Source organism: Etheostoma spectabile, chromosome 4 (assembly GCF_008692095.1).
Source record: "Etheostoma spectabile isolate EspeVRDwgs_2016 chromosome 4, UIUC_Espe_1.0, whole genome shotgun sequence".
In the NCBI taxonomy this organism is placed as follows: Eukaryota; Metazoa; Chordata; class Actinopteri; order Perciformes; family Percidae; genus Etheostoma; species Etheostoma spectabile.
Window position 1 is genome coordinate 24132730 of NC_045736.1, and position 10522 is coordinate 24143251.

Consider the following 10522-nt stretch of genomic DNA (forward strand, 5'->3'; position numbering starts at 1 on the left):
TATGGCAGGCTGTGTTTATACTTGTTACCAGATTTACAGTAAAATGTTAATACACTATAGTATGAATAATTTCCCAAAAAACGTTTAAAATCTAGAGTAAATTACTGTACACAGCACTGTGGCGCATAAAGTTTTAAGACTGTAAAAACAAGAGAAATAATTTACAATGATTGCAGTGTTTGTCTGTATTCCCTAAGTAGTAGCTTGACGCCAGACGTTATGGACAAACCTTCACATGGTTGTTTTCTTAGAACAATGTAAAACAGTTCTCCCAACCTTTACTGTAAATGACTTCCCTTTTGCTGCACTAAACACCAATATGATTAAGAGCTTGGCTTTCAACTCAAATTTTAATATTCTATGTGCTGAAAAACACATTTCATACATACATACTGTACATGTTTTAAGATATGTGGAACTGAAGTTAAGATCCTTTGGTTAAGGCTGTATACAGTAGCTGGCTCATACATTACAGTTGCAGGTTACAAGTTCATTTCTGCAATGAAGGGTTTAGGAGATGTTTCCTTTCAAAGGCATTTATAGACAACCACCCGTGCTAGCTTGTGTGTGACTTGCTTCTGTGTGTTTTCCCTTAGAGGGTTTCTTTGATCAGTCTTTCTGAAAGTTATTTTTCTTGGGTTATCTGTTTGTAGCCAACTAGCACCTAATCACTTTACCAGCATCAACTTGTTACGATTCAACTACAGCTCTTGTGAGGCTATGTAACGCTGATGTTTGATTTGTGAGATCTTACTGTTTGTTTTTGCAGCACTTGTTTATGGCACCAACAGTAGCTGCCATCTCTCAGTGCTCTTGGGCAACAGCTCAAGATGTGCTCCAACAAACCTCTCTGGCAGAGTGGGTACAGTGGTGTGTCCAGTCTTCCAGTGGAAGAGGTTGGATGGACTGGGGAGGAAGTCATAGACAGATTGAACCTGGAATTTTGTTTGGTGTGGCTCAGATTTTCACAGTAATGTCCACAATATCTTCCAGTCTGCTGCCTGCTCCCATCTGGTCCATGCCCCCTGCTGCCGCATCCCTACTGTCCTATTGCAGCATGCTTTTTCCACCCCTGCTCGAACTTTATCTTGGATCAGCTGCTGCCTTTCCTTTCCCTGGGTCTTGTTGAAGCAAGGTCTTGGATTGCTCCCGAGTCCTGCCCGTCCAGATGCCACTGCCCCCACCAGTTCACTGTGACTTCAGCCTCTTCTTCTGCCTCTTAGGCCATCCAACATGCACTGAGGCTTTGCGGTAGGCCTAGCCACTTCCGCAGGGAACAGTTGACTTTCAGCTGGTAATTGGCACGTCAGTGGCCAGAGCAGTCGGGGCAGGATGCCATGCTAGTAGATCCAGGCATTATATTTACCTTGCAATCCTGACTTGTCCACAGCCGTGTGCCAGGTTCCCAACTGGTTGGTGGTTGTCGGGAGTGCTGCGGTTTTCTTCAGGGTGCAGTCCTAGATCTTACCTAGACTGACAGGCTTTTCTTTGACTGATGGTATCTGGATGTCGCCTAGTGAGAAGCAGAAATAGACTGTGACCTTCCCTTCCTTCACCACAAGATACCTGGACTTGGCTGGCTTGAAATCCATCTGGGCCCAGTTGAGGAGATGCTCAAGCCCCTGGAGGATCCATCTGCACCCTGCACCCAATGTTGTGGTAACTGTCAGATCACCCATAAATGCTCTGATGGGGGGCTGCCATATGCCTGACTTGGTGAGTGGGCCTCTGCACACCACCTCTGCTGACTTCACCAGCATATTCATCGTCAAGGCAAACAATATCACAGAAATAGTGCATCCAGTGATAATGCCCTTCTCAAGCCGATGAAATGCAGATATTTCCGCTCCAGAGGTGACTCTCAAACTGAAAGAATTTTAATAGTCCAGTATGAGACTCTTGATCTTGTCTGGAACATGGTTTTGGTCAAGTGACGTTTCCACCAGCCTATGCGGGAATGACCCAGATGTGTTGGTGAGATCGAGCTAGAGGACTGCCAGATCCCCATTGCCTTCCTGTGCCTCACGTAACAGTTGGGTGACAACTCCTGTATGCTTGACACGTCCTGGCATCTTTGGGATCCCTCTGCACAGAGGTGTCGATGTAGGTGTTTCTCAGAAGGAACTCCGTCAGGCGTCAGGCAACAGTACTAAAGAATATTTTGCCCTCAACACTGAGGAGCGAGATGACTCTGAACTGCTCAATGGTGCTTGAACTCTCCTCCTCCTCCTCCTGGAATCCAGATGCCCTCGGCACATCACCAGTATTGTGCCACCTTCCCCCTCCTCCAGATTACCTTTAAGAGTTTCCATAACCTCTTCAAGAGTCTGGGGCACCTCTTGTAGACAACATAAGGCACTCCAATCGGACTAGGTGCTGAGCTGGTTCTAGCAGCCTTGACGACTTCTTCATCTTCCTTCAAAGTTGGCTCCTTGGTGTTGAATGCCCAGGTGGGTTCCTGCAGAGTTATCAAAGTTGTACATGGCCTGAGATGGTCTCTGTCTCTGTAGGTGGTGCTGAGGTACTTTTAACCTCTTCTTCTGTACACACAAGATTGCCACTTCTTTTCTGCCCGAAAGATTAGAAATGAGGGCAACACATTTCTTGGCTCTCTACTTGCCCCTCCTCCTATGCCACTTAGCTCGCTGGAGGAGTCTTTTCCTCAGGGTGTTGTGGTGTTCTGCCAGACCAGCCTTTTCCTCCTCCCTTACCTTCTTACACTGCCGTATGAGCAGTTTTAGCTCGCACCTTAGCTGGCATTATCTTTACTTACCATTGATTTGGCTGTGCTACACCTATGGTCAGCTGATGTTCCTTAGTGCCGAATCTTATGGCACCAATGCAGATGATCATTGCAGACAGAGCCTGTTATGGTTTTGTACATGTATGTGTGTATCAGTGGCCCAGTCAACTTCTGTTCCTGTTAACTTGGTGTTATACCCTGGTTCTACGGTCCTGCCTCAGGACCCTGTTCCAGTTATCCTGTCAGTGGATTGGCCTGGCTCCTGTTCAGCGGACACGTTGCCTGTCTTTAGCCCAGCTGACCCGTTGCGTGGCTCCAGTCCAGCTGATCCTTTGCTGCCATATATCGCCAGCGGCGAAGGCGATGGCCTGCAGAGGGGTAGCGCCTTCGCCACCGGCCTCCAGAAGGGATTTGCCTTCACCTTCGGCCTACAGTGAGGATTCACCAGAGAGCCTCCACCTTCGCCAACCTCCAAAGGGACTTAGCAGTTATCAGCCTGGTCGGCCACCTGGGGCACTCTACCTTTGCCGCCAGCCGCCTCAGAGCCATCAACATCCTGCTCAGCCGCCTGAGGGGCGCTACCATTGTCGCCGGCCGCCTTAGAGCCCTCAACGTTCTGCTTGGCTGCCCGAAGGGCTCTACTTTTGCCGACTTGTTTGGCAACCTGAGAGGCTTTGCCCTTGTCGCCGCCCGCCTCAGAGCCCTCAACATCCTTTGTTGCCGCCAGAAGAATTCCGACTTCGTCCCCAGCCGCTAGAAGGTTTCTGCAGGAAACTTGTTTATTACCATAGGAGTTTATTTGTCTCTCCAAACAACAAACATGTTGCAATTATACATTGTATTTTTTAGATAATGTTAGACTATGGAATTTAATAATTAAATTTTGTTTCGTAAAGCATTGTTATACAAGAATATTCTACTGTAGCATTGCTTGTTTTCCTTGAGTCATTTGGATTGTTATTGATAGAAATGCAATGTTATAGTTGTTGTATACATTCTTTTTTTTACCATGTGTTAAATATATACAGTAGTTCATAGAAAAAAAGTACCTTTAGCTTGGAGTCTTCAAATCATCAAAGGCACTTGTTTTTTTCAGTAATTACTAATTTTCAACTCAACATGGCACTTACATAAAATTCAGATGAGTTGAAATGTGAATCTTTGGGAAAATCCCTGGGAAGAGATGGCGGAACTGAATGTGTGCTCAGTTATTGTCTAGCTACCACATTTGGCTTAAGAGGTACTGCTATTAGTGCCCTTTTCTCAGCAGGGTCAGTACCTTCACAATGGTTTCCCTCTGCACTTCTAAAGATTGTTACATTTGTCTGGTCTGTTGTGGGAGTATAGGGAGACCTGGAGCCTCTCAGAGGACAAGACTCTGTATAAGATATTGGTAACAGAATGCAATTAAACATGTGTTGAACATGTGTCTTCCAAAGAGCTCATATGAAGCAACCAGAGAAAAGGACGGCATGTTGCAATGCTGTGGCTGTGTTGTAATGCTGTGGCTGTTTGGCTTATGACTTGAATTGTTATCAAGTTAACTAGCTAGTAATCCTGGTTGATGTCAGCATGCGATTTTTGTTGAAGAGTGTAGAAACTGCTGGTATTCAGGAGTGGTGGTGTCTCTATAGAGTGTCTTGTTTCTGTGCAGTAGATAAGTAAAGGGAGACTCGGCAGACATCTGTACTCTTCTGGTCTGTAAATCATTTGTTAGAGAGCCTAGAGACTATTCATGTTGTCAATGAAGCTTGCAAAAGTGAAAGGCAACAGAGTGAGAGTTTCTGTCGCAAATCTCATCCTCTCCTGACACCTGTCATCATTCACTTTTTTTGTTAAAGAAGAAGAGCAGTTTCATTTTGTGGACCCAGGAAGAAAATAGTATTGAATAACGCCCTTGGTCAAATATTTTTTGAGGAACTTCAGGCAGTGTGATAAATTAGGTGGCCCTGTAGATCGATAGAGCCTTCTTTCTTCATAGCTCAATATGGGATTTGTCAAATTCGGGGTAAGACAGAAGTCCACTAGGTTGATCACAGTGACTGGCTCTAATTTGGAGGTAAGAAGAAAAAAAATATATATATATATATATATAGATATATATATATATATATGTAAAGGCTGTGTATACGTGCATGTGTGGGTCCAAGGGGTAAAGTATTGTTAAGAGTTTACCCATTCTAATTCTGATGAATTCTGAATTTAGCTCATTAAATCCTTGAATCCCACTTCTGATTATTTGTTTTTAGTTTAACATATTACTAATCTTTTACATAAATTACAATACTAATACTAATACTATACTATCTATTGTGTATTAATCTTTTACTTCTACATTAGCATTTTCTAAAATATCAGCTAGACCCTTAGTCTGTAGCAAAATAAAATGTAAAGTTACCAACACGATAAACATATGTGAAGTTGTTATGTAATGTTGACTTTGAGCAACTCTCGTGACAAAACTCATGGAAGTTGACATGTTGATAAATTGAACTGACATGTCAATTGCATTAGCAAACAGTTGCCTATTTACTATAATTAGAATTTTATTATATATTAGAATTTGGAGTTGTGTTTCTTGCCATCTGATCTGTAAGTCCAATAGTTACTTTTGTTGGTCTCCAACAACTTCTTGAGGGTAATATCTGTCTCTTTAGCTGCTAAATGTTCTACTTTGCCTGTCTGTTGTTTGGTGCTAGATGCTACTGTAGGTAGTGTAAAGTTGCTCAAAGCCACCTTCTGTGGCTGGAAATGAGACTGATGAGAGCACTGGTGGAGTGATCCAAGCGCAGGCCGTGAAAATAAAACAATCAGTTAAAAGATGCTGAAACGCTATAGAACTGAGGAGAAACTGCAGAGTTGAGTGAAACATTTCTTTGGGTTTGTCACTAAAGGTTATCTATGTAATAATTTGACTGATCAATCATATAAACATATTGATTACAGCAGCATCTCCTGTAACATTTGCATTCAGTACTCTTAAACAGAGCAGATGATAAAACTCTTGTTCTCCAGATGTTAATTACATTTGGTGGAATTCATTTCATTTAGTAGCTAAAACTGATTGAATGGTTAATATAGTTAAAGGAACAGTTTGGATTTTGTGGGTTGTTTGACATACTAATCCATAAGTCCATAAGTCAGTGTATTACCGACAGTAGATGGTGGTCGGTACACCCCCCAGTTTGGGGAAGCTAAATTATGCACTGCTGTGGATGGGGGCATCAGCTACAAACAAATTTTAGCCACCTAAAAAAAAGCACTCTTAAAATCAGATATTTAAAATGTTTTCACCGCTTTAACTTGTCATCAGACAGCCCTTTCCGACATGTAACTGAAGCTGTCATATGCATCTATGCCTCTTCAAAGCCACCAATCACTTGCACTTTGGTGGATTCCAACTAACTTTTTATAACATCAAAGTCTATCTGAACTTTTCCTTTAATAAACGTAAGCATGTATAACACAAAGCGTAAATTATTTACTATGTTCCCCCATAAATACAATTATGATTAGATGGTTGCACTTGGTTGGTTTAATATTACTTCACATTGCATCTCTGTTCTTTACAATTTCTGTACAGTCTGCAAAAATGCATCCCTGAAGTCTTTGTGAAATTGTTTGTCAACTGCACAAATGCTGAATGTTCGTGTTTTCTGTTTTGGAGGTCACTGTGGCAACTTTCCTGAACAATGATGTCATACATTAAAAAAGGAACCGTGCAAACCGTTCAGTTCTTCTTCCCTCTTCATTATGTTGCCCTATAGATTCTTATGTGACACACAATATCTAAAAAAATGTCATCCTGTCATTTGCCTTTACATAGGTTCCATTCTAACAGTTCAACTTCTGGCATGCTAATGGCTGGGAGTCTTAATTAAAATGTCAAGGTGGCGTGATGTCCCATTAAGGCTCCCCTCCCCTCCCCATGCCTTTTCTGCTTCTGATCCTCCCCAGGGACCTATTAGCCCAGGCCAAAATGATTGAAGTTCAAAGAGTTGTGCCGGAAGGTTGGACGCTCATCGTTCGCGCTTCGGCGTCATCCCAGCATCCTCCAACCCTGACCTTTAGCAAGACAGCCGTCCCCGCTAATGTGCTCGCATATCTAATGAGAGAGGGCTTTAGACTCAGACCTCCCTGTCAGCCGTGTAGGCGATAATGCCACCAACCGTTACCCACCCCCTCTTCCAACCTGCCTTCATCCACCTCCACACTGACTAAACAAATAAACGCAAGGTAATTTGTCAAACTCTCCTGTCCCTCATTGCTGGAAGATCCTCTGGTACTTTGCATCTTTTTAAATCACCTTTTCCGCGTTGTCTTGTTTGCTCTACTTCTCCAGCTGTCTTTCTCTTTTCTTTACAGTACCTGTTTTGCCTCTCCCTGTCTTCTTCTTTCCAAGGAAAGGTTATTGGAAAGGACAGGACAGTGCCTGCTTTTCATAACAGGCTCCTGTGTTTGTCATGGAGTGGCAGGGCCATTCTAACGAGGGCAGGGCCATTCTCTCTTACATGTAGATGCAATGGTACTTTAAACACATAAATCAGATTGTGAGACAGTGTCAATAACATTTATGCTATTGAGATGAGCAAACCAAAGTAGACATCACTGGGTCAGGAAACTCAACTCACTGTCCAGGTAAAGCCACCCACCAGCAGTCCAACATTCTTTACCAAACATTCCGAAACTTAAGACTTAACTTACCTTCCACATTTAAGACAGAATAATGATGCATCTAATGAACTTGTATCCATGTGTGTGGGAAGCCTTGTTTCCCTCAAGAGCTGTGTTAAAGCAGGTCAGAATAGCTGTGTAACTGATGGCTGTTCATGTGTGTGTGTAAGAGATTGTGGACACACGGGTCTTTCAACAGAGCGTTGATCACAATTCTTCTTGTCCCTCCAACCCATATCCACCACAATAACCTCATGCCCAAAAGCCCACACCTACCTTCCACGTGTCTGAAACCTTTGGGACCTCCACAACCTTCCCTCTTGACCTCCCCAGAGACAATTATCCCTACCCAGCAGCCCCCTCCACCCTCACTGCTTAATGGCTGTGGGTGGGATGGGGTCAAGGTAATCACTGGGCCATGAATATTTGTACCCACTCACTTCATCAGTGTAAGATTACCAACAGGGAAATCAATGAGCAGTGCCCTAATAAAGGATCTACACTTGTGCCCAATGGACCTGTTAGTTTTTATCTTTTCTCCTAATATGGTATCTATGAGGTTCACAGATACTGTGGCTCATGTATCATACAGTATGTGGCATTGGTGTATCATTGCAAATGGTCATGCAGTGATGGAGCAAGGCACGATGTTCACAAACCGTGCAAAAATTGCAAACTTTCACCGTATTCAGGTTGTTTTAGTCATTCATTAGACTACACATCAAGCAGCAGGGTTACTTTTATTAGCAATCAAGCTGAACAAGTTTCCACATGATGAGTGGGCTACTTTACATTCATGCCGTAAAATAACAGTGTTTTGTCAATAAAAGATAATACAAGTCTGACAATGTTATTATGCAATAATATCAATGTTTTATGGTAGGACTTGCCTTTGTTCAAATGATCTCTTCTGAAATAACCCAATAAACAATGAGCATAAGCTCTTGTAAACTCAAAAGAATTTGTGGGTCTTGCAGTTTTGTGTATGGCAAATATCTTGTAAACAATGATATTGAACTAAAGCTAGAGGAATTTCTGGATTGGATCTGACTCGTGATTTATAGTTCTATTGGTTGTACATTTCTAGGTTTGAGCTGACAGTCTTTTAGCAGAAAACTGTACTCCATCTGTACAGACACCAACTCCACTCACATGGTTCACATACTTTATATAATGCACATACACAAACAGTATGTGTGCACAAAAAAAACACACTTTTCAGGACAGAAACACACAGTCTTTCTCAGGTGCACACACACACACACACACACACACACACACACACATACACACACATACACCAGACACACACACACACACACACACCACACACACACACACGTACACACACACACACACACACACACACACACACACACACACACACACACACACACATTCAGAAAGCCAACACACTGCTGGGCCCACTGTCTGCCGCGCTCCAGCGACCCTATCTTATTAAAGCCTGTCAGCATAGCTAGCACTATCATAAGCTTTTTATTATTGACTCGGAAAATATGATAATTTGGAAATCACAGGCCGCCTCCTAAAGACTCCACCGTCACTTTCAATTTTAGCTGCTCTCCCTTCTTCTAATGGGAATGATGAGATAGCAAGAACTTCACAAGCTTCATGAGTTACACACTTTCTTCCTTCTCCCCATTATATTCAATTATTTATTTATTTATGTTTTTTTAATTAGTACATTATAATTGAGGTCTGTCACCTATTGCACCTTCAAAGAAAGCTAAAACAAATTTAATTAAAAGTGGTATCTTCTTTCATAGGGGAAATTGAATTATGTTTGAAGAAGGAGAGATTGCTAGCTGACAACACATTTTCTTTATTAAATCAGCTTCTTTACCTTTTACTTTAGTTTGTATAGCTTCCAATTCAATGCAATTTGTTTCTGACACAGGTGTATTGCCAATATTTTTGTTGTAACGTGTATGTTAAATTATAACAATAAATTTCTGCAATGTAAATAAAATGTAGCATCAGTAAACTGAAAACTGAACACTGTCTATTATGTACATTTTATAGGGTTTCTAAAAAGCTGTTAGTTTACAGATACGTACGTTTTTAGCTGAAAGTACACCAAGATGTCTAAGTCATCCACCCATAGATTTTCACTTTCCCTATCAGCTCTTGTCTACCCCCTCCCTCTTCGGGCTCCCAGCATTCTGGGATTACCTCCCTATCTATTCTTTGCATTCCCAGAGGCTCACCGTGTGATCCATAATTCAACAGTGTTCCTATTTCTGGCCAAACCAGAATTTGAACTGTCCCATAATCTCCATCTGGCACTTGGAGGCTTAATCAGAGTAAACACTGTTGCTTCAATATTTCATTGACCCTTCGTATTGATAAGACATAATTGGCATTTCTAATCTGAAGCAAGGAAATCTCAGCAGCAAGTTCCACAGTGCAGCTGGGTGGTGCGCCACATGGGTGGTCAGTTCGAGGAGGTGGAGAGGGAGTGGGGGAAAGAGAGATGGACCAATATACAGTAGAATAATCCTTCTTTCAGAAAACATTCTTGTGTTACTGGAGGTCCTCCGTCCTGAAAGGTGCAACAGGAAGGTAGCCCTGAGCTGTGGTCTAAGAGAGAGCACTCTAGCTCTATGATTGTGGCATTATAATCCTCTTCGTCTGGAGAGGCATGGCCTGAAGAAGCTGCTCCAAGAACAATGCTGGAGGGCAAAAATGATTCTGAGAAAACTCTGAAAAGCAATAAATGGTGCCTTCTTACCTCTTTGAAACCAGTTAAGGCATGCAGTGGTACAATCAATGACTCTTAAAGGTCTCATGGCATGAAAATTTCACTTTATAAGGTTTTTAAACATTAATATGAGTTCCTGCAGCCTGCCCAATGGTCCTCCAGTGGCTAGAAATAATGATAGGTCTAAACCGAGCCCTGGGTATCCTGTTCTGCCTTTGAGAAAATGAACGCTCAGATGGGCCAATCTGGTATCTTGCTCCTTATGAGGTCATACGGGGCAAGGTTACCTCCCCTTTCTCTGCTTTGCCCACCCAGAGAATTTGACCCACCCATGAGAGAGGGACATCATGGCTTTCAAACAAGCAAAGCGGCAGTTGGTCAAG

General features: G+C 42.6%; 1 pseudogene; it reads right to left on the reverse strand.

Annotated features, from left to right (window-relative positions):
- Window positions 1–1219: 1219 nt before the first annotated feature.
- LOC116687598 (uncharacterized) lies at window positions 1220–2759 on the reverse strand (annotated as a pseudogene).
- Window positions 2760–10522: the final 7763 nt, after the last annotated feature.